Source organism: Manis javanica, chromosome 3, assembly GCF_040802235.1.
Source record: "Manis javanica isolate MJ-LG chromosome 3, MJ_LKY, whole genome shotgun sequence".
Taxonomy (NCBI): Eukaryota; Metazoa; Chordata; class Mammalia; order Pholidota; family Manidae; genus Manis; species Manis javanica.
Window position 1 is genome coordinate 65854947 of NC_133158.1, and position 25987 is coordinate 65880933.

Below are 25987 nucleotides of genomic sequence, written 5' to 3' on the forward strand. Positions count from 1 at the left end.
GGCTGACTTGCACTGAAGCAGAGAGTGTGCTATAGCAGTGCCAGGGCTCTAGTGGTACCAACTGTTAAATAATAAACAGGCCCTGTGTGTTGGCAGCCTCTCCCCCTCCTGCCGACATGGACTGCCCATTCTCTGGGTTTACCTGCCTGCATGTGTTCAAACATTCTGAACAGCGTGCGTGTTATGTGAGGTGGTGGCAGCGTGGAGGCATCCGTCTACATCTAATCTGCTTAGTTTATTATTCTCCCAGGACCTCTGGTGAGCTAGCAGACACACAGGGCTCTGGCAGCCTGAATGATGGCTACGCTGTCATTCTAGATAATGTTGCACGCTTTGCAGAGAGCACTGGCTAATTGTTTTTCTTATGTTCATTTTCTCTTCATATTCTTTCTCTTCCTGTGAATTTGTTTGGAGGGATGGGGATTAGGAACAGCGAGAGTGGTTCTGCCAATTTGTGGCTTTACTTCCAGGAAGTTAGGAAGTGTTTGTGTTGATCGTTTTATTTGAAAAACAAGATGTATGTGGTTTCTTCACATCAATTATGAGTCAGACATCCAGGCAATCAGCAAATACTTCCTGAAGATCCAAAGTTACATAGAAACCTAGACTAGATGCTTAAACTTAACTCATTGCGCTTTACTTACTGTGTTACCCTACAACTTACAGGGTGAGGGTGGAGTTTTCCCTCGGATCTGAGGTACCAAAGGACTGCAGTAGGTACTGGAAGAGCAGTTCAATTAAGAGCCAAACTGGAAACATGCACACATTCAAGGCCTCAGAAGGAAAAACAGTTCCTAAACGTCCTCTATCTGGTCGTGGAGAAGGCTCCAGGAAAAAGGCCCTAGACAATCTGTTTTATATTGCTTTTTTAGCCAAAGGAGTTTGGAGTGCCCCCTAGGTACAATGGTCAAAATAATGGACTCTCTTGATTCGTATAAACACTCTCCAGCCCCTGGCTCCGGCCCGCGGCAAAGCCCAGGATAAATAAGCCATGATACCAATCTCTATGAGGGGGCTCTTCATTGTCAGTGTAAATGAGGCACGTTGAAAGTAGGGTAATCAGGGGCACGTGGTGGTAGAGGAAGGTAACTATGACGCAAAAAGACATCTTTCCTCATGAGCCAATTCTAAACGCAGTGCCCCAACTTTCAAGTAACAACAGTATCCCTGGTGTAAATTTTTACTATGATGACCACTGTGAAAATGGCCCTTATTAGCCAACAAAGAGGCCTTTGTTGTAATTCGTTTGTTTAACAGGATCAGTCACACTCCTTTATGATGATGGTGCCCACACCATGCTGCTACCCTCTGTTTGGAATACTATGACCATCTGCTTGCGTGAGAAACCCCTTCTATCCCAGATCACTCAATATGCTTTTGACTGTGGGGTCAGGATATGGACTAATAATTTTTAGATTATATAAATTATGCTAGTACATAATTCTCAGACTAGCATAATTTTTAGGTCAACAGTATATATTTGAATCAAGACCTCTGGTGACAGCTAAAAGCTTCCTTTTATAGAAAGTTAGGACGCTAATCCCATATTCAGCCTCATTTTTCCTAAATTCATGCTTCTGGTGTGTAATGGGTACACTTGTGGTAGTGTTCTCCTTTTATGAGTAATGAAAGACCCTGTCTTCTCATTATCTTTTAAGAGAGATTTGGCTAATTTATAGTATCAAAAGCAATGTAAAAAATTCAGTGTTGAATTCACTCTGAATGTTCACAAATACCTGGTAGTAAAATTCCCAGGGAAAAAATAATTTAAAAAGCAACTAACATTACACAACAAAATAATGAACTTGTTTTAGCCATTTAACTCCTATTGGATCTATATCCCCTAGTCACTGAGTTCTCAAGGGTTTCATCCAGAGGAGCTAGACACAGATTAATTACCCTTCATCCAGGAAATTGGGCCCCTGTCCACTAGGCTTCAGTGCTCCCTCCATGACACTACCTGGATGGGCTCTGTCAGAGCTCCCATTTTGCCCTATAGCAAGATGCCTGCAGCTAATATCAGCTACAAGCTCACATGCAGTCTTGGATTATCAATGTTTAATCTGTTGTGGGTGGGAAAGCAGGTACCCAAATTTTTTAGAATTGTGTCTACATGGAGAATATATAGTCTCTGAGAGAGGGCCTGAGGAGCTCTCTTAGGAGTAAAGCTCATCAGTGTGGTGAATTCTGTTGGTTGCTTGACCACTTTATCGCTTGTGTTCCAGTGAGTTGAGTTTTGACTTCATAGTCTCATGTCCAAACACACACATACCACATACATATACAAACACATGCACTACATAGGACTATATAGTTACACATACAATACATATTACATATAATACATTATATAATATGTATGTCTATAACACTGTATGTTTATCTATCCACCTATCTAAATATCTGGTAATTGTTCCTAGTGATCTAGATGCTAAAATTTATGAAAATAAGCTTCTTTTTGGGGGAACAGGAAAACCTATTTAAGTACTCACATTACCTGGAAGTCCTCAAGGTGCTTGTAAGATTCCACCTGACTTCATATGGTCTAGACATGTGCAACTGAAGACCAATTTAATACATTGTCTCATTACTTATCAGCAAAAGCTTTTACTGCCTTATTCAGTGTTTTGAATAATATAAGAATGATTTTGGTGTATTTAATAGAAAATATATATATGGTTACAATTGACTTTGTTGGGAAAATGAAATTGCTGGAACAGCACTTAAATAAAATGAGTAGTACTGACCTACTTAGAAAAATTAATTATGAAAGAAAAAATAATGGATTATAGTTGCAGATAATGGTTTTGGGGATACTGCTGGTTGAAATCCATCCTGAGGCTTATTTATAAGTGGCACAATTAGAGTTTTCGAGAATTTAGCAGCTTTATTTACAAGGATTCATATAGGACTTGAGATGGGGAATTGGGGAGGTACAGAATGGAGATGGGTAAGGGACTTCTTGCTTTACAGTTAAGTTCTACAGAATTTCAAATTCATGTTAGGGAAGAAAGAATTATCTCCAGGAAAAAGGCACCAAGTCCTTTAACTGAAAGAATTGAACACATTTAGATCCTTATATCAATAAAATTTTATATTAGATCAGATAACAAAAATTGAATGTGCCTTTGTGCTGAACACTATTTTCTATGGTGCAACTGTTTCCACAATTTGCATTTAGCTTCTTGATTTTTTATTCATCATGTTTATTGAATACCTACTGTACACCAGGTATTCTAGACTCTTGGGATTCATCAATGAAAAAGGTAAGTAGATCATGAAGCAAGATCAGAGATAAGTGCATGATCCATTTGTACATGATCCATAAATTAATATATTGGACCTCATCAAAATTAAAGTCAGTCAAAATTAAAAACTTCTTTGAAAACATTATTGATAGAATGGAAAGACAAGCTATAGACCATACGAAAATATTTCAAAGAAGACATCTGAGAAAGTACTTGTATCCAATATAAAGAACTGTCAAAACTCAAAACTGCAGGGAGACTGAGTGTGTGACTCCTGTACCCACAAAGTATGTAGCTTAATAACTAATTGTTGAGTAATCTGCAAATGCTTTCCGAGAAGATAAGGTAGAAATGGAGAGGGTGGAAACTCTGATCTAAGAAACAGTACTCCCACTTCATAGTTTTGGGTTAACTCTTATGTCCTTAGAGCAGTTCTAGATGGATACGTTTTTTATAACCATATACACACAAAGCATAACACCTTTAGAAATGACACCTAGGCTGTTGCCCAGACTAACAAGAAAGAAGAAGCTGTAAAGCAGCTGAAGCTTGAGAGTAGAGTAGTTATGGAAAGAAAACTAAGTTGAAATAAAGAGGCCAAAACTCTAGTCTTAGCACTGATGTGCAATGACCTCAGGCCTAATCTCTTGGTTAGGTTAGGTTTTGATCTGTAAAGAGTTAACCTTGCACACTATGATTATCCTACAATCTTGTTTGAGAGCCAAAAGAGAGAATGGGTGTAAGAGTAAGTGTTGTATTGTAGAAAACTAAGTATTTGTTATGAAGGGGTTACAAAGTCCCATGAAGGCAATCTTACTTAACCTTTCCAAGTATTCAAAGTTGATGTTATCAAGATTCTCCTAGGCCCTTCCTTCATGCTGGACAGTCCTCTAGTCTATCTCATTTATTCCCATAGCTTTGATTAGCATCTTCATATGGATGACCACCACATTCTTTTCTCTGGCTTGGACTTATCTCTGAGCACTGCTTCCTACACCTTTTTTCTTAAAGGACCCACCAAAGTCAACATATCCCAAACTAAACTCATACTCTTTCCCCAAACATGCTCTTAACCTCCAGTGTTACCATAATTGCCCACATTAGAAACACGGCATTATCCTCACCTCCATATCCCTTTCTGGCCTACTTTCATATAATCTCCAAGTTCTTTTGATCTTCCTCCTAAGTATGTTTTAAATCTATTCACTCCTCTCCATACCAAAGCTACCAAGCCAGTGTACAGTGCCATCTTATTACACTGAAATTATCACAACACCTTCGTGATCTCCTTAACATGAATCTTACTACCTGGTCCCTGAATCCTTTTCTAGCCTGACTCATACCACTTTTTCCCTAGCTTTCTATGCTCCAATCACACTGAAATTCTTTCTTTCATGCCTTCAGTGCACTGCTCTCCCTCTGATTTCTGGTCTTTGCCTATGTTCCTTCTCATTATTTGAAATACTTCTCCATTCCTCCCTTCTTCCCCCTTCTACTCAGATACACTGACATAACTTAGTAAATCTCAAAGCTCGTTTTCTCTGGGATGCCTTCTCTAATTCTTGACTAATTAAAATTATCTTATATTCTCAGAAGGTGTGCTTTATTTTTATTGATCATTTTGCTAAATCACTTTTAAGAGGGAATAGTATATCTCATTCAAGGCTGTATTTCTAGCAACTAACACTATTGCCTGGTATTGACTAGGCATTTATTAAATATTTGTTGGATGAATGAATAAAAAAATTTTAATAGCCACAGATAATATACAGATAATCTATTATATTTTTTCACTTAATTTTTTTGTAATACTTACCCAGTTTATCCCTAAACAAGAGTGAAAAAACAGCAATTCTTGACAATGTAATGCACTTTTCATTGTATGTATTTTGAATAGCTCTTGTGAGAGTCTTGATTTTCTGATATGAAGGAATTATTCCAGAATATGAAATACTTGAAATGCAGGATTCCTGTTTTTGTTTTTTCAGAAAAATTATTATCAGAGCTTCTTTTATTTCTTTATTTTTGTCTGCCCTAATATTAGAGATAACCAAAGGTGTCCATGATTGGTATGAATGTGACAGCTTTGTCCTAGAGATTATTATGCTGTTGTCAGTTTTCTTAGAAAAATATTTAGGAAAATTCTATCATCACAGTCTTTGCCTATGTATCTGGTTGTCTTAAGCCCAAGGTAGTTGCAAACATTTTCCAGTAGTACTCCAGCATTGCTTTCTATAATTTGTCGTAAGAAACTAGGGAGGGCATGAAAAATGAGACAAGAAAGGAACCTGACTGGATATGGTTCCACTGACAACAGAGGAGGTTGCTTAAAATGGCACAAATACTCAGTTTGAAATAAAGGTTTGTTGAAACATTTGGTATTGCTCAACCAGTTTCCACATTAATCAATCCCTTATGCTCTAATTAATACTTTGCTAAAATGTTGATTCTCGAGGAAAACAACAGTTTTTAACTTTTATAGATATGTGGCACACTTTTGAATTTATTATGAACAGGTTAATTGAGTATTGAATATTGAGCAGAATAATATTCTGCTTTTAAAATGTGTACAACAAGTGAGGTACTTTGCTTCTCTCCATACTCCACAACATTCATACAATGAGAACTACCATAATTTTACTAATGAAGAACCTGAAGATCTGAGATAGAAAGTATCTTGCTTTTTATATCACACAATTTGTATAGAAAAGCCCATGTTTAAATTGGAATCAGTCTTGCTTAAATGTTCTTTCTACTCCATTCCATTACCTCTCTGCAGAACAATTACTTGTTCTGGGTATATTAGTTTCCCAGTGTTAACTGTAACAAGTTATCACAAACTTAATGGCTTACCACAACAGAAAAAAGTCTGTCACAGCTCTGGAAGCCAGAAATCAGAAGTCTGAAATCAGTGAATCAGCAGGACTGCACCCCCTCCAAAAACTCTAGAGGAGAATCCTTCCTTGCTCTTCCAGCTTCTGGTGGCTCCAGCTGTTCCTTGGCACGAGGCTGTGTACTACACGGCTCTGGCTTCATATGGCCTTCTCCTGTGTCTGTGTCTCCTCCTCCTCTGTCTCTTTTCAGCACATGTCATTGTATTTAGAGCTCTGGATAATCCAAGGATGATCTCACCTAGAGATCCTAACCTAGTTAGATCTGCAAAGACCCTTTTTCCAAATATGGTCACATTTACAGGTTCCAGAGAATAAGATGTAGGCATACCTTTTAGGGGGCCACCATTGAACCCATGGGTACATAGGAAATGTTTTGCCTCAAAACAGTAGATATGCCTTTGGAGTATTTAGCACTCAAAGTACAGAAAGCTAATGTACAGATATCTGCAAATGGCTAGTTATTGTTGATTCTCCATCAGGACAGGCAGTAGAATGGAAAGTGTCACTCTGTCATTAATAGGACAAGAATGATAACATCTTAGAGGGTTGCTGCTCATCCTTCTGGAGTGCCTTCACTAAAGAGACCCATCCTGACTATATGGTTGCAAATGGAGACATCAATAAGGAGAGTAAAAGACATCTGGTTTCCTCTCTACGTCAACCTCAAATCTTTATGCCATCATCATCTGTTTTGGTCTATCTCATATGAATTTCTGCAACTACTTAATCTTTACTACCTTTCATATTCTTTAAAATATGGAATAGCATTTCATTCTCTGATCCTATTTGTGCTCCTCTAAACTTGAAGTTTGTCCTCTAGTATTAATATTCTAGGATTTCATGACAGTTTTGAGTTTACCTCCTCCATAACTTCTATAATCCCATTATGTAATAGATGAGTTCCGTGCTTGTCCTTTAACTTTTCAGAAACTTTAAACCCAACTCATATTGTGGATTTTTCAGTTTGATAGCTACATACAGCCCTCTTCATTTAAGCTTTCATGGATTATACAGACTAGAAATCCATCACTATACACATTCAAAGATGTCATAATTTTACCTAAAAATAGGAAATCTTTCTAGCTTATTTTCAGTACACTTGATGAATTTCAAAATTTTATTAGTCTTTTTGGCTTCAAGTTCATAGTAAGCTAACTTTAGTAAACAGTTCAAAGCAATTCATAGATTAATTTTTTAGTTTAATCTGGTGTCTCCAATACCATCTTAAAAATATGATATATATTATTTCTCCCCAAAATGCTTGCCTCGTGTTTACCCGCATTTAGTATACTCACACTTAGCCATTCCTTTGATCTGTGAGACCCTATATTAAACATTCCATATGAATTACCTCATTAAATCTCCAACAACATGGTACAACTATTTTTAAAAAATATTTTACGGAGGAAGAAATTTAGGCTGTATTGCTACCTTTGGCTTAGTTACACAACCTACTCTTGCTGCTGGTACCTCTTTGGTTTGAATGGTTTGAATGCCACTACTTTGAGTGAGATTTTATTCAATACTCTCTCTTCTGGGTCATTGGCAAAATGTTGAATTAGGACAGATTCCAGTACTAATACATGGGAGATTCATTTTTTAATCATTTGTTCACTAACCTCCAGAAGTTATTCTGCACACTGAGAGTACAGTGATAAGCAATTGTGACAGACAGCTTCTAAGATGGTCCCCAGTGATCTCCACATCCTATGTCCCACCTCTGTGTAACTCCCTCTCCTTTAGTATTGACTGGACCCAGTGACTTACTTCTAAAAAGAACAAAATCATGGGCTGTCACTTCCAAGATTAAGCTATAAAAAGACTGTGGCTTTCCTCTTGGGTGCCTCTCTTACACTCTCTTGGGTTAATCTCTCTGGAGAAAGCTGAGTGCCTTGTCCTGAGACAATCCTGTGGATAAACCCATTTGTCAAGGGATCAAGTCCTGCCAGTGATGAGGTGAGTGAATTTGGAAGTGGATGCTCTCTTTTAGATGAGACTTTAGATGAAACCACAGCCCCACCTGACAGTTTGATCATAATCTCCTGAAGGATTTGACCCAGAGGTACCTATCTAGGCTGCACTCAGATAACTGGCTCACAGAAACTATGAAATGTTTGCTTTTATAAGCTACTAAGTTTTGGGGTAAGTTGTTATGCATCAATAGATAACTAACAGAGCAATTTGGCTAAGAACCTCACTCTCATGGAACTTACAGTTTGATAGAGACTACACACCCACACACACTGTAAATGAGGACAATACTAGTAATTGATTCTAAGGGGGGAATAAAGCAGGGTTGAGCAAATTGGGAATGCTTTGGGTACCATTATCAGGGAAAGGAAGGCCTCTCTGCAAAGGTAATGTTTCAGCTGAGAGAAATGAGAAGGAATCAGTCATGTGAAGATGTAGGTTCAGAACAGTCCAAGCAGAGGAGATAGCTAGACTAGGATAATAGGAATAAGAGTTGGCTTGTTTGAGGAAAAGAATGGGCCCAGAGGCAGAAGCACGGTGAACAAGGGAAGAGTGGTAGGAGATGAGATGAGAGAGGTAGGCAGGACCTTACTGGTCATGGTTTCGAATTTGAATTTCTTGCATTTGAATTTCTTGCAATTGCTTGAATTTGAATTATTGCAACATATATACATTGTGGATTTTATACAAGAGAATTAATGGTGTGATCTGCCATTCATTTCAAAACCAGTCTGGCTTTTGTTTAGAAAATGGATTGTAAGAGTCAAGAATAGAAAAGGAGAAATCAGTTAGAACACCAGGTAAGAAATAATCATGACTTAGGTTGATGATGGCAGAGATGGTGGATGGGTTTGGAGTGCAGTTTCAGGGTTGAGTTAATAGGGACAATTGGTGGATTAGATGTACCAGAAGAGAGAAAAGGAATCTCAGTGGCCTGATCCATTGGGTGGATGGTGTCAACTTTCCCTGAGATAGAGGAAGGGCGGTGTGACTACATGCGGAGTTGACATCATGGGTGTTAAGGAATCAGGAGTTTTGTTTTGGGTTTGTTTATTAGTCGACAGTATGTAGCACTAACAAGAGAACTGTCCATTGGTTTCCATTCTGTGCTTTAAGCCAGTTTGTTGCTCTGGAAAACTACCTCTAATTTCCCTACAGTATCTTGTTTCCTCCTCAGTTTTATCTTTTTGTAATCTTTGTGGTAGAATTTTGTCAGAGGTTATTTGAATGCTTAAATAACATACATTGACTCCACCATACTTTCAATATAGTATGTTAATCAGACATAGTTTCTCTTACAGAGAACTATAAAATCCAGTGAGGAAAAAAAATCAATGTAGTATTTTGGTCATAATTTATTATAATGCAAATATCAAATATAGTATATCCTTTGCTCTTTGCTTGATTCAGACTTTGTTATAGCTTTTACTAAGTCTTTTCCTTACTCATTAGTAATTCATTCATGCCACTCCACTCACCTTAAAAGTTTGTAGCAGCTTAGCTATAAGTTTTGTAAATACAGTGGGAAACTTAAGTGGATCATTGTTTCTCTTCTGCAAACTCTATAGTGAGAATAATTATAGTTACATAGATTTATTTGTCCTATAAGGCAAAGTGACCAGAAAACTCCAGAGGAAATGCTAATAATGCCAACAGTATTTTGTGATGGAGGTTGAACAACTGTCAAACTCAGTGTCTTAAAGAATTAAAAAAAAAAGAAGCCAAATACCATCCAGGCTAGTTGAACATCAATGCCCTACGTGAGTAGTTAGCAAAAATGCATTTAGGTGCTGCCAAATATGGGGTTGTTCTCCATCTCACTGGAAAATGTAGAATTGACTTTCAGATACTAAAAAATAAAACCGAGGGTTATAGACTTGATCTGCTAATTCTGAGCCAGTGTATTGCTGCTGTGCATCGTGAGATACTAGTATGAACTGGTGGCATATTATAAAATTAAATTGTATAGTACATTGTATTGTTCAGTCAGATTTTGATATCCTCACTTTAAATAATTCATGGGAAGAAATGATCACTTCATAATGCCACAAACTCACAGCAGGCAATACTAATTTTACACAATATGAAAACAGATTTTATTTATTTAAAAGGGATATTAAAAAAACACAACAACAACTTTTTTGACACCAGCTGCTGAGAAATAAATAGAATACTTTATGACAAAAAATATCTAAATCTATAAAAGCTGTTCCTCGGAGACCAAGTTGAGAATTGTAAAGATACATTTATGTGCCCTGGTCAATAGTATAAGCCTTATTTTGAGGAAAAAGAACTCTTCCATCTTTCTCAGTCCCTGTGAGGATAAAATGATACTGGGAGAAAATAGCTTTATAAAAACCTTCCTCACACCTACAATATAATGCCAACGAAGTGGCCACTTTAGGTACCATTCCAAATAACATTAGGCCAAATAATACCTAGGTAAATGGTAACTAGTATCCTTAAATACCAACTAGAAGTCATTGCTTAGCTTTGTTCAAACCAGACCTTAACTGGAAGTAGAAAGAATATTTTGGAGTGACCACAGTAGTTTTCCTTTCACTGTGGCTTTAAGAGTAGAATAAGAAATAAGGTGAAAATATAATGAAACTTTTTTCTTTGCATGAGTTTATTAGATGAACATTTTTTATACAACTATCATATATTTTTTATGCCAATAGCAAAAATATCCAGGCTTGCTGTTCAGTTTGATAATAACTCCATATCTGACTCAATCAGACACTGGCTTCAGACAAAGAATGGGCCCCATGCCATGGTTGGGTTTGGGTTTAATGTCAGAAGCGTGGACATCAGGCATCCAGGCAGTTTGCAGCCCACTTTCCTGAAGCTTCAGGGAGAGAACAAGTGTGGAGAGGGAGCAGGCGAGGCAGTGAGGGAGTTAAGAGATGGACAACAGAGAGAAAAAAGAAAGTAAAGTCTAAAAGAAGCAGATATTTTATTACCAAAGCAATGAAAACACATTCTGTTGGTAACATAAATGTTGTTTATTGAATTTTTTACTTTTAAAAAATGTTTAACTTAAAAACTCCTGCTGACAGTCGGAATGTAAATCTGAGGCTAAGAGACTGACTCACCCACAGAAGTTTATTATTATCTCTGATAGCTGAATTCCAATCTTCTTTGTGTACTGTAAATGGGGCAGAATTGTATATCTATGGCGTCATAGACACCGTCGGAAGGGCTTGTCTCTGGTTTTCTTCTGTGTTTCCTTCTTGAGGGGTTATGTCAGGAATTAGAAATTCATTTTGGATTTCAAAGGATTACAAACTTACAGGGACACAAATTAGGTGCTATTATTCTTTAACTTTTCAAGGTTTAAAATACTGGACAATGTAGCTGCGATATGAAATGTTCAATAGTGATTAACAAACTATTGGAAAGGATGGTGTTTTTAGTAGCTTTCTGTATTTTCAAGAGGCAATAGCACACACAGACATAATGTTTCCTTTATCCTTTGTTGTCTGTACAATCTAATATGTACATTAGCTAGGTTGCTTTGGGAATAATAGAAAGAGCACCGGGATTCCTATATAGTAGGGCTAAGTTCAAAGTCTGACTTAGTTCCACTTACTAGTTGTTGGCTACATGCAACTCATTTTAAACTTTCTATGCCTAATTATTTTATTTGTAAAATGGGGCTAACAATACCCATCTAAAAGGTTCTTTTTACCATCCTGTGAAATAATAAAGTTCTTAGGGAAGTTTAAAGTTCTATGAAATGTTAATTGAATCACTGTTTCTTAAAGACAACAGTGTTGCATTTTAGTGATGACTTTGTACATGTGTAATATATGAAAAATGTTTCTTCTAAGCATTTTGCTATAACGTAACTAGAGTTCTCATACAAACATTAACCTAAACAAAGCTGGTATAACAATGTTAGTATCAGACAATTTGAGTAATATTGTAATGATTTTTCAGTAAATACATGAGCCAGACCTTTTTCTTATATATAGAAAGAAATAAAACCAGGAATTCCAAAATTCTAATTTAATTTTCTTGATTTTTCCAAGATTTCTGCCTTCTAGAACATAAGCTCATATCCTTTCACTGAAACCTTTACTTCAACATCCAGCTTCTCTCCATAATGCAAGGGCTACAGACAGAATGAGAATTAAACATTATTTAAGCAGATTTATTTAAAGTTCATAATACTGTTATGCAAGTGTAGGTATCCTGAAGTAAGTTGTCACCTTTCCACCTGCTCAGACAGATACTATAAGTCAATTATGAAAAACAGAGCTCTGACCTAAAGTAGTCATACATATTTTTCTATTAAGGTGTCATTGATATACACTCTTATGAAGGTTTCACATGAAAAACATTGTGGTTACTACATTCACCCATATTATCAACTTCCCCCACCCCATACCCCATTGAAATCACTGTCCATCAGTGTAGTAAGATGCCACAGAGTCACTACTTGTCATCTCTGTGCTACACTGTCTTCTCCGTGACCCTCACACATACCATGTGTACCAATCATAATACCCCTCAATCCCCCACTCCTCCCCTTGGTAACCGCTGGTAACTTCTTGGAGTCTGTGAGTCTCCTGCTGTTTTGTTCCTTTAGTTTTACTTCATTGTTACACTCCACAAATGAGGGAAATCATTTGGTACCTGTCTTTCTCCACCTGGCTTATTTCACTGAGCATAATACCCTCTAGCTCCATCCATGTTGCTGCAAATGGTAGGATTTGTTTTCTTCTCATGGCTGAATAGTATTCCATTGTGTATATGTACTGCCTATTCTTTATCCATTCATCTACTGATGGACACTTAGGTTGCTTCCATTTCTTGGCTATTGTAAGTAGTGCTGCAGTAAACATGGGGGTGCATATATCTTTTTGAATCTGAGATCTTGCTTTCTTTGAGTAAATACCTAGGAGTGGATTCCTGGGTCAAATGGTATTTCTATTTTGAGTTTTTTGTGGAACCCCCATATTGCTTTCCACAATGGTTGAACTAATTTACATTCCCACCAGCAGTGTAGGAGGGTTCCCCTTTCTCAGCATCCTCACCAGTATTTGTTGTTCTTAGTCTTTTTGATACTGGCCATCCTAACTGGTGTGAGGTGATATCTTATTGTGGTTTGCATTTCCCTGATAATTGCGATGTGGAGCATCTTTTCATGTGTCTGTTGGCCATCTGAATTTCTTCTTTGGAGAATTGTCTGTTTATATCCTATATAAAATAGGGTTATTTGCTTTGTGGGTGTTGAGGTGTGTGAGTTCTTTATATATTTTGGATGTTAAGCCCTTGTCAGATATGTCATTTACAAATATATTCTCCCATACTGTTGGAAGCCTTTTTATTCTTTTGATGGTGTCCTTTGCTGTACAGAAGCTTTTTAGCCTCATTTAGTCCCATGTGTTCATTTTGCTTTTGTTGCCCTTGCCCGAAGAGATGTGTTCAGGAAACAGTTGCTCATGTTTATATTCATTTATATTCTTGAGATTTTTGCCTATGTTTTCTTCTAAGAGTTTTATGGTTTCATGACTTAATTCAGATCTTTGATCCATTTCAAGTTTACTTTTGTGTATGGAGTCAGACAATCCAGTTTCATTCTCTTACATGTAGCTGTCCAGTTTTGCCAACACCAGTTGTTGCAAAGGCTGACATTTTCCCATTGTATGTCCATGACTCCTTTATGGCATATTAATTGACCATATATGCTTGGGTTTATATCTGGACTCTCTAGTCTGTTTCATTGATCTATGGGTCTGTTATTGTGCCAGTATCAAATTTTCTTGATTACTATGGCTATGTAGTAGAGCTTGAAGTTGGGGAGCATAATCCCCCCTGCTTTATTCTTCCTTCTCAGGATTGCTTTGGCTATTCGGGATCTTTTGTGGTTCCATGTGAATTTTAGAACTGTTTGCTTTAGTTTCTTGAAGAATGCCGTTGGTTTTTTTATAGGGATTGCATTGAATCTGTAGATTGCTTTAGGCAGGATGGCCATTTTGACAATATTAATTCTTCCTATCCATGACCATGGGATATATTTCCATTTTTTGCTAACTTCCTTAATTTCTCTCATGAGTGTCTTGTAGTTTTCAGGGTATAGGTTTTTCACCATCTTGGTTAGGTTTATTCCTAGGTATTTTACTCTTTTTCATGCAATTGTGAATGGAATTGTTTTCCTGATTTCTCTTTCTGCTAGTTCACCATTAGTGTATAGGAATACAACAGATTTCTGTGTATTAATTCTGTATCTGCAACTTTGCTGAATTCAGATATTAGATCTAGTAGTTTTGGAGTGGATTCTTTAGGTATTTTTTTATGTACAATAGCATGTCATCTGCAAACAAGGACAATTTAACTTCTTCCTTACCAATCTGGATGCCTTGTATTTCTTTGTGTTGTCTATTTGCTCTGGCGAGGACCTCCAGAATTATGTTGAATAAAAGTGGGGAGAGTGGGCATCCTTGTCTTGTTCCTGATCTTAAAGGAAAAGCTTTCAGCTTCTCACTGTTAAGTATGATGATGTCTGTGGGTTGTCATACATGGCCTTTATAATGTTGAGGAACTTGCCCTGTATACCCATTTTGTTGAGATTTTTTATCATGAATGGATGTTGAATTTTGTCGAATGCTTTTTAGCATCTATGGAGATGATCATGTGGTTTTCGTCCATCTTTTTGTTGATTTGGTGTATGATGCTGATGGATTTTCTAATATTGTGTCATCCTTATATCCCTGGAATAAATCCCATTTAATCACAATGGATGATCTTTTTGATGTATTTTTTATTCCAGCTAGCTAATATTTTGTTGAATATTTTTCCATCTATATTCATAAGGGATATTGGTCTGTAATTTTCTTTCTTTATGGTTTTTGTCTGGTTTTGGTATTAGGGTGATGCTGGCCTCATAGAATGAGTTTGGAAGTATTCCCTCCTCTTCTACCTTTTGGAAAACTTTAAGGAGGACGGGATTAGGTCTTAACTAAATGTTTGATGAAATTCAGCACTGCCGCTATCTCGGCTATCTGGTCTAGGGGTTTCGTTCTTAGGCAGTTTTTTTGATTACCAATTCAATTTCGTTGCTGGTAATTGGTCTGTTCAGATTTTCTGTTTCTTCCTGGGTCAGCTTGGAAGGTTGTATTTTTCTAGAAAGTGTTCCTTTTCTTCTAGGTTATCCAGTTTGTTGGCATGTAATTTTTCATAGTATTCTCTAATAATTCTTTGTATTTCTGTGATTTCTGTGGTGATTTTTCCTTTCTCATTTCTGATTCTTTTTATGTGTGTAGACTCTCTTTTTTTTCTTGATAAGTCTGGCTAGGGGTTTATCTATTTTGTTTATTTTCTTGAAGAACCAGCTTCTGCTTTCATTGATTCTATTGTTTTATTCTTCTTGATTTTATTTATTTATGCTCTAATCTTTATTATATCCCTCCTTCTACTGACTTTGGGCCTCATTTGTTCTTTTTTTTCTAGTTTTGTTAATTGTGAGTTTAGACTGTTCATATGGGATTGTTCTTCTTTACTGAGGTAGGCCAGTATTGTAGTATACTTCCCTGTTAGCATGGCCTTCACTCTATCCCACAGATTTTTGCATTGTTAAGTTATTGTTTTCATTTGTCTCCATATATTGCTTGATCTCTATTTATATTTGGTCATTGATCCATTGGTTATTTAGGAGCATGTTATAAAGCCTCCATGTATTTGTAAGCTTTTTTGTTTTCTTTGCATAATTTATTTCTAGTTTCATACCTTTGTGGTATGAGAAGCTGCTGGTACAATTTCAATCTTTTTGAATTTACTGAGGCTCTTTTTGTGGCCTAGTATATGATCTATTGTCGAAAATGTTCCATGTGCACCTGAGAGGAATGGGTATCCTACTGCTTTTGGGTGTAGTGTTTGGTAGATGTCTGTTAGGTCCACGTAGTCATGTATTTTTATGTAGGAAGAGGAATGGTCATATCTAAGTGGATGTGAGGTGGGTCATTCAGTGTACTAAGGTAGTATGTAAGATTTGAAATATCTTAGCTCTCCATGCAATTAGGAACACTTAATGAAACTTAGATGTTGACTTTGAACATAGAGAATTTTAGACATAGAAACGGTAATGTTTCATAGCTTTTAGAAATACAGTGACCTCATTTTTATTCATAGAAAAATGCATTTTGCTGAGATACAAAATGTCAAATATTTTGTCATTCATGAATTTGGGGTAATTGTCCCTTTGCCCCCTTGTGGGATTTACTTTGTCAGAATAGATGGCCATGTTCTTTGAAGACAATTGCTTAAATGTTGCTGGTAGTCACCATGCCTTCATCGCATCTACAAACTAACTCAAAGGCCTAGGAGCAGCCCTGGCACTTGCCACCATAAATAACTTAGCTGAACATTATACATAGCACAGAAGAAAGTGATTATTGGTATGGAAGAAGTAGTCCAGCCTGATCACATTTTTGTAGAAAAGAATACTTAGTGATTGTTGTATCAACTTGGCATTCCACCCAGACCCAGAATTGTGTTTGTCCAAAGGACAGCTCTGAGATTCAGGTGGATGACTGAGAACTGACAGGGCCAGATGGGGTGGAAAGGGGGTGGGATTCTGCTGACCTGGCAGAATGGGGCTTTGGGTGATCACCTCAAGACTAACATTAAATTTCTTTTATGTAATTATACTCTTTCATTTTCCAGAAGACTCGTCTATAGAATCTAAGAGGCTTATTCTCTTTCAGGGAAATAATACAGTTAAGCTGCTTGAAATCTCACAGATTAATATAAATGTTGGGATAAAATATAGTATTTTAATGGTAGCCTTTACACATAATTAGTAGTGATATTTAAGCTGGGCCTGGGAGAATAAGATAGTAGTATCCTACAATCCTAGAATAAAATCATATTATTTTAGAGATAGAGGTATAGTCCTGCTCCTCCATGTAATAGATGAGGTAGGTAAAGTGATTAGTCTAAGATCCTTAAGATGGGGTGTGTGGAGAAGCTGGGACTAGAAGCAGATCTTTGGTCTCCAGTTGAGCACTTTTTCTAGCACAGCTTGACTTCTTCATGTCTGAACAATTAAGTGAATCCCATAGAATGACATAGGTCATATGCTTTTTTGGGCAGTTAAGTGTTCTTTCAGTTCTACAGCATTAATAATAATGGCAAGTATTTACAGCACTTACAGTCTGCTAGGTAGGATCCTCACTGTTTTACTTACGGTCTGTCCTTTAAATCTGCCTGAGAACCTTATGAACTATGTACTGTTGTCATCTTCATCTCACAAGTTTAAGAAGAAAGTAAAGCACAGGAGACTAAGTAAATCCACCAGGAAAACAGACTCTCTGAGAAATAAGTTTTGGATTTGAACCAAAGCTGTCTGGGTTCCAGAGATTATGTATGCCCTTAACCCACTGTGTTAGGCAGCCTCTCAAGCACTTGTTAATTACATACCTGCTTAGAAATGGCAAATTTCAGTGTTCCAGAAGAACCAGACTCAAGAAAGAGTAAAATATATGTGAATAGCAGACATATTTATAATGTAAAATAAATGTTTGAAAGAACTGAAGACTTTTATCTAGAAAAGAAGAGACCATGAGAAAAATGATAGCTCTGGGGAATTGGGATTGTAATTGTTTTCAATGACTACAAAGCAAAGCTAGAACCAATGGGTGGGGATTATAAGAAGGTAAATCCTGGCTTAATATAGCCAGGCAGTAACCAGAACAGGCAGCCTTGTTAGTAAATTTCCTGTATGTGTGTGTACAGATTGCATGGCTTGTCCCTGTTGCTGAAGTCAGGATTGCTGCATTAAAATAGTACATTCTGAAGTACAACTATGCTCAGTCAAGAAGTAAGGGACAATATTAAATTTAACTGAAAGAATATTGTATGGCATGTAAGAGGGAGAGCTCTAGATAGATCTAGATAGGCTTTGAATTCTGGCACCATCATTTATTAGCTGCATGAACTTAGTCAAGTTACTTAACTCTAACTTCTCTGAGCTCCAATTTCCTCATCTATAATTGGGATAATTGTATTAATCTCCTAGAGTTGTGACAGAAGAATAAATAAGATGCTATGTGAAATGCTTAGCACTGTGCCAGGCCCATAGTAAGTGTTCAGAAAATTTTATTATCTGCAGAGGTGAAAGATTCATTAATTTTTCAAAAATGAACCACAGTGCTAATTACTCTTGCATATGGAAAAGGAAGCTTGGTCTAGCAGGTAATAAGTGGCAAGACTTTTTGCCCACCAATCTCTTACTGCCTTTGGATGAGGAACCACAGACTCTGGATTGTGAAAAGTGCTTATAAAGGAATCTTTGTAAATCAGCTTATTTAAAATGCAATAGAGCAGCTTCTGACAAAAGCATCCTGTGGTGAATCCTTTTATTATGTGAATAATCACCCCTTAATTTATCTGTTTGGTAAGTTCAGAATTTGGCTTATTGAGACTTCTTAAGGTAAAGAATACACCTGCAATCTTATTCCCACAAGGTAAGCAGTATTTTCATGCTAGGCTGACTTTCAGAGAAATACAGGGTGCTCTTGGATTCAGGATGGCATAGGCTAGGTAACTGCGGAAACAGACAAGGGCACTGTAGTCAGGGAGAACATTAACTGTACTTTGTGATGCATACATTTTTAACAAGCATGCAAGCTCATATAGGTGAGTTGACCATTAGACTATTGCACACAGGAATGTTGCCTGAATAGAAGAGTTGGATACTTAAAAGTAATTTTCCTTACATCTCTTTTCCTTTCTCTGACATTTCATTGGAAGTCAACATGAAATTATGACATGATTCATAGAGCATTCAGGATAAACCAGAGTATTGGAAATACAATAGAACATACACTGGGTTAGGAACTCTGAATAAGATCTGCCATATATACTAACTACATGGCATAGCAGAGGATGCCACCTATTTTTTCTGTGTCTTAGCGTCCTAATTGTGAAATAATCAGGTTAAACTTAGATCTCCTTTGTAACCTCTAGCTAAATATTTTTAGTGTATGTGATTCATACAAAGTGAAACTATTTTGTTTCTTTTCAATAGGAAGAACAGGAAATCATAGAAAGAACACTTATGAATAGTTAAGAGGGTTTCTTATTCCCAAACAACAGTACTTGTCACTCTGCCTCAGCTTGAACTCCCTTGTGTAGATGCAAAGATTTATGAGACATTTTATTTTGCTGTGATATAGAAATGAATATGAACTCAAACCAAATAGGTCTTTTTTCCCATCAGCTGGCAAACATTGACCTGTGTTTGGAGAAACTTGAATGTATTTGAGAGAAAATGACCTCACTCACAAATTAATTATCTCTATGGCTAAAATAATTATATCTTTTCATTGACTCCCTTTACTTCACAGTATCCATGGGAATTTTGCCAGTTCTTTTTAGAGTGCTTTAAGCTTTTTTATAACCAAATTTGGATGAAGTAACTTTGAATATATGCTGGTGACTCTGTCTTCTGCAAGTTCAAAGAGGGAATAACATGCATCAGATGCACACGGTGCAACTATGGGGTGCTAGTTGAAGAAGGCCTCTTAAGAGCTCAGGTGGTTACATTATGAGAGCTCTGAATTCACTTTGAATTTTCCCAACTCTTCAAGCTGGTTGCAATCTGTGCAGGATGTTGAAAGGAGTCAAAGTCATAAATGCTACTGGCTTATCTTTCATTCAATGAGAATTTAAAACACATTTTCAAAGAGATTCATGCATTATAAAGGGCTACTATTCAAGCCCTGAATTTATTTGTCAAAAGCTTCAACCTGATTTTTGAGAGACACTGTTAAAGTTAATTAAGGAATAATGAAACTTCAAATTTAGCCAAAATGGGAATGTAGACAAAGCCTCAGTATTCCTTACTCATTTTCAGAATTACCCTGTTAACCCTAAAATTGGTAGAGCCATTAAGTCCACAAGCATGTGTGATGAGAAGGTCACGATGATGCCAGGCATATGAACCACTGGCCATAAGTGGTTCAGAAGTGTCTGTAGTATGAAGATGAAGAATTTTACTTAGTCTTTCATTTTGATTCTAAGAACATCACTGTATATGGTTATATGCCATTGCCAATATTTAACTGTGTAGACAAGAAAACCTGCTTGGTCTTCCTAATAAATAAAAAATAAACATTAAAAAGCTTATCACATAATCATTTCCATGTTCTATTTTCTCTTAAGAATATAGCCAAACAGGAAGCATACAGAAGACATTTACCATCAGGAATAATTAGGATAAGTCATTTTAATTCAAGAAAGGTGAAATTACAGTTACAGAAAAACTTTCTAACATAATGGAGTCGAGATTAAGATTTTAATTATACGTAATCCTATCAGGAGCATAGTACAGATATTTCTATATGGAATAAGTGATCCAGAAATATTTAGTGGGTGCTTATTCAGTACTCAATCTTTGATGTCATTATAAATATGAAAAATGTATAAACAATAGTTTGAGACTGATTCTGTTTGACAGTAAATTACCTCTACAGGTACTATAGAATAATGAAAATCATTTCAGTAGATATGTAAATTTTGTACCTATTACAAGGTTAAAATATGTTTGCAAGGATAAATGTAAATAATTAGAATGTCGACTTTTAGGACCACTGACATCTCTATGGGTCTTATATTTGTGAAGCCTACAAGTGTACTACTGATGGAACATGGTTATTACAAAGAATCAGACCCTAGATTTGCTCGGTCTATCCTTGCATCTACATTGAAGTATTGAATGCGGGTTCCATGATGGAGTCCAATTTATGCTAAAACATAATATATTTTCTCAGACATACCTGGTTCTGTTCTTGGAGTATTGGTAACTCATAGAAGCCCAAGAGCACCCTCTAGTGAAATTTCTGAAACAGGCCTAAGGGGCTTGCTCTTGACCTCAGCCCTCCCTTTCAAATGACCTTTAATCATCTAAAATATAGAAGTTGGATTTCTAGTATCTGGCTTTATCTTCAAGCAATTTTCAGATTACAGAGAAGGTGGTATGTTTGCCAAGTATTTCTAGTGGTAGAAATGCTTAAATTCAAAGATTTAATAGTTCATCATTCCCATGATTTTTCATTTTTACTTATAATACCAGCCTGCCACACATGACTTCTTTCTACTATAGATGTGTGTTAAAATAGTTCCTGTAACTAATATAACTAAAGTAATAGTAGGAAGCATGAGAAATGTGACACTGAGTCATAATACTCCTGCCCCTCTCTCCACTTTTCTCAGATATTTCACTCTTAGTTCAGGTACACTATATTCAGGAACTTGTTTAGTACTTGGCAAGATTTGAGGTCAAGGGTAGGAGGCTGAGATTTTAAGTAGAGGTCGAAAATTATAGGAGGGGTCAAGAAGATTAAGTCCTGGTATTTATGCACTTTTGCATTTTTATATTATCTAATTACTGCAAAGATATATGTTAACTTAAATCTTGAGCAGAAATGAAAATGACATATCTCCAAATGTTCAAGATAGCACCTTAATATATCAAAGCTGCAGTAAGGGAGATGATTACAAAGTAGTCTCAATCTTTGCTGTAAATTAAAGCTGTGAATATAACACTACTCCTTTGGATTAGTAACTGTTATATAATAAATGAAATGAAATTAATCATTATCTGACTTTTTAGGTAGTTTACTATAAAATGCTAAAATGCTATTGTTGGACAGAACCTTTGTGATCTAAATCTCCAATTTTAGGAAAAAAAAACTCTGAAAGCCCTAAATGTTAAGTAATTTGCCCAACATGATATCATGGTACAATGTGATACATGATAGTGGCAGCTTCAGGACTATAATATAGGTCCCTTGTGCCCATTCTAGTGTTCATCATGCTATAAGAATTCACTATTAAAGAGTTTGCAATAAAATTCCAAGCAGTTTCATTCTCATTGGTTATTAGTTTTTATGTCTGTAATAATTTATGGATACATCTTCACACTTAGAGTGAGAAAAAGTTTGTGCCTTCCAATTTCATTTCTTTTCTATCTCTAATTACATGTAGAGAGGATTAAGTTACTCTTAGGTAACTATTAGGAAGAACACAGAAACAGTCTTTTTTTGTATGAATTACGTTTATTCTCAATACACTGTACCATACTGTGTTAACTTTGCACACTGAAAAAAAATGGGGGACCCATAAGTCAGTTTGATATTCTAGCACTACTGATAAGCACCTCTCAGATTCTGTGCTCTAATTGTACTTACCTCCTAGTTTGGTGGAAGGATTACATGAATGGATGCAAATAAAACACATGGAACATAGTTGGCATTAATTCAGGGCAGTATCTGTACTGAATGTTAATGTCTACCTTCAAAAAAGAGAACATGACATTCTTATGATTCTGCAGTAGAGGTCAAAGCTATAGATGCTGTTAAATACTATTTTTTAGGATTATAATCTGACTTCTGAAAAATAAAAACAAAAAACTCCAAGACTCTCAAAATTGTTTTTAAATTGAGAATGATTACATAATTGCCATTTGTCAAGGCATATCACATATTCAGCAGAAGTTTATAATTCTTTCATTTCTGAATTCATTAGTATAATCTTAGTCTTGGCTTTAACCTTAATTTTACCACATATGACCTTAATATTCAACCTTTCATTCATAGTATTGTTGCTTAGTAGGTGAGGTGGTTGAGTATGGTAATTCAAGGCACAATTATATAACCTCAGTTTTGCTGGAAAAATTAATAATTCAATGAAGTTTTGTTCCTTGTTCTTAGTCTACTTTGCTATTCTTTAACACACAGTGCTGGTATTTAGAATCATAAAAACAGCACATGTTAGCACTAGAAGCAGTCCTAGCTCTGATTCCCTTACCTTGCAGGGAAGAAAACTGGTTGAGTTTCCTTTTATACACAGACTGAGTTTCAGCGATAGGAGATCACATTTCATAATTTTTCTAAAAACAACTGAATCTGGAGAAACAATTTATTGTTTACTTTTACATTGTTCCTCTGAACCAATAAATTGACAGTGTAAATCAATGTTATCCACACAGAGACAGTACACACGGTATTTGAAACCAATCAGTATGCCAGGTATGCCCATCAGCTTAGTAATTTCTGTCACTTTACAATGATGTTAAAGCCCATACTGAAACTCTTAAGTAATTCTCTTTAAGGATTTTCTTCTCCAGCTATGCAACTAAACTCTCTGAGTAATGAGACTACATGGTCTCTGCATGGTCTACTAAATACTTCTAGGAAGTGGAACCCCCTTCTGGAGTTATGAGAGAAACATCACTTCTAAAATGCCTTTAAAAGTGCTCCAGCATAAACATTACACTGGAACATTTCATTAGCTTTTTGAGAATAATAAAGAAATGTGGAGCATAATAGGCTAATATGTTTAAGTGGCCTTGGTAGAACCCTACTTAACTCAGTGGGATTTTCTGCAACATGCAGAGGTGGAAAACCATTCCCTACATATTTATTGTGTCGGACTGCCTCCTTCTTTGTTGCATGCAGTTTATATCAAAGAGAAATGACTTTGCACCTGTAATTCTAAAATGAAGAAAGTCTCAAAACACAAGTTTCAGAGGAAATATTTAGATATGATCAACAACCAGCAGTGCTGGCTTTTGGCACGCAGGATTTCTGTCAATAAAGATGGATGAGGGGCCCACTTCAATCTCAATATTTCCTATTGTCTGAGATCTTAACTAGCTATCAGGGTTTTAAGATCTGTGAAGTTCCTAAATTCCTGAAGAAAAAGTCAAGGTGTAAACCAAACCTTATTGGTCACAAATTTTAAAAAAGTAAATTAATAAAAATTCCCTGTTACTTAAGTCAGAAATAAAACTTTTCTGCACCATATTTTGAATTAAATGAAATATGTTAATGGAAAATGGAAAATGATAACTTTTATGGTTTTAATAGGGTTCCAAGTGACTGCACTGAGTCTATTGCTGGACTTGTAGTATGATCCTTTCCAATATTCTGTATCTCTCTGAGCTTCTATTGTCTCCGACATAAATTGGGACTCATTAGTCATAGGAACAGTGATCATTGTGATACTCTTGAGCTTCTAGGAAAAAAGGTTTAAAATAACTCCACAATTATAATATTTTAAGTAAGCTCACACAGACCTATGTAATGACAAATTAATATTTCCCTGTAGGTATTAGTTACCTTTGTGTAGACAAAGTGTCATCAAAATTTATTGAAAAATAAGAATTCCTATTTGTTTGTCATTGAATTAGTGATACAAAAAAAAAAGACCTCTTGAATGACAGCTCTAGTGGCTGAAGTGGCATATTTAAACCATTATGTCTGTTTGTTTCACTTAAACTCTGTCTTAGAAATACTATCAACTGGTTATGTTGATAGATGGAATCTGTCTTTCATTTCCAGGATGTGTTTTGTATCAAAGTTTCTCTTCATTGGTTTTTGGAATCTATAGGCAAAATAACACATTAACACAAATGTAAATCCCAGCTGTAATTGTTTTTCAGCATTTGGTGACATCATACATCCCTTAAAATTTATACTCACATTGTACTGAAATATCACCAGACCCATTCAGTAGGAGGATGAAAACTCTAAACAAAACCTGAAAATAATGCATATGCTTCTCTTCCTATGAGGAGCGTTTCCTAGCTACCCTGTTTACCCCAGTGGAATTTTACAAAAATGTTCCTGGTTCTCAAAGTTAATCTAACAAAGAATCAAGTGTGCTTACTTTAAATTTCACCCCTAAATATGTTTGCTGGTTTTGTGCTTATGTAACACAAAAACAGCTTTGGTTTTAAAACAGAAACTGGCAAAAATTCCTAGTGCATTATGTGTTCTAATCATGCATGGTATTTTGAAAAAAATAGATTCAAAATTGACCAAATTGTCTCACTGGAATTGCCATTCAAATGTATGGTGTTTCTTTCTCACAAGTTGTGTAAAATAAAAATAAAATTAACACATTGAAATGAGTAGTATATGAACCTAATTGGTTTTTATAATATGTAGTCCAATAACTACTGCACTATGGACATATATTTTAATTCTCTGGTTTTTCATCCTTTGTTTTATAGAGTTTACTATGTTTTAATTTGTGGTCAAGTCTGTAATGGGCTTATATCAATTTTAAAGTATCTGAGGTTCTCAAAAGAGTTTCTCCCAGTTATATGTAGTGTTCAAATTCTTGTACCAAATGGCCCAGGTTTCTTTGATTTTTCTTGTAAATGCTTTCTTTGGTAAAAATATATAAACTTAGAAACAGAAGTTTCCCTGGCTCATATTACACTCAGGAGACAATGATGATGCTGAAGTCTTTTTCATAATCAGAGCCTTTGTAGAGATTGTCCAGGTATTCTTAGCCAAAATATCCCTCTCATTGTACACCACTCCAGGGCAACATGTGGCGTGCCAGCTGGATGCCCTCCCTACATGCCTCAGGTGGCCACATTTCAATGGTGTCTATAGAGCACAGGCCAAATTCTCATTCTCTGTGTTAATCAGTGGGAGAATTCCCATAGAAAATGGGATGGGAGCATATTTTAGGAAAATTCAAAGAGATTATCCAGATGATTAGGCCAGGACATTGTAAGTTCGGGTTTTATTTAAGATTTCTATAGCATTATCTTACTTGACCAAAGAATGCTAGAAAATTTGGAGATATTTAGAAATTAAAAATAATCATGCTTCTTAATCCACTGTAATTTCTCCAGAGAGAATCCTATGGAAATTTTCTTTAGGTACAATAGAAGTTCATCTTGATTCATAACATCAAAGACAACTGATGGACCTTCTAATATAATTTGATTGAGCTTTTTCCCATGATCTTGAAAGGATCTGAATTCTACTTACTGAAGTCTCATTATACCTCTCTTTTCAACTAAATTCTAATCAATTCTACAAACATTTAGTAGGTGCTTACTAT

The 25987-nt window shown here is 36.0% G+C and overlaps 1 protein-coding gene across 24 annotated transcripts in view; it reads left to right on the forward strand.

The window, feature by feature from the left end:
- ZBTB20 (zinc finger and BTB domain containing 20) overlaps positions 1–25987 on the forward strand; it is an 832086-nt gene that overhangs the window by 294005 nt on the left and 512094 nt on the right. The window lies entirely within an intron of this gene.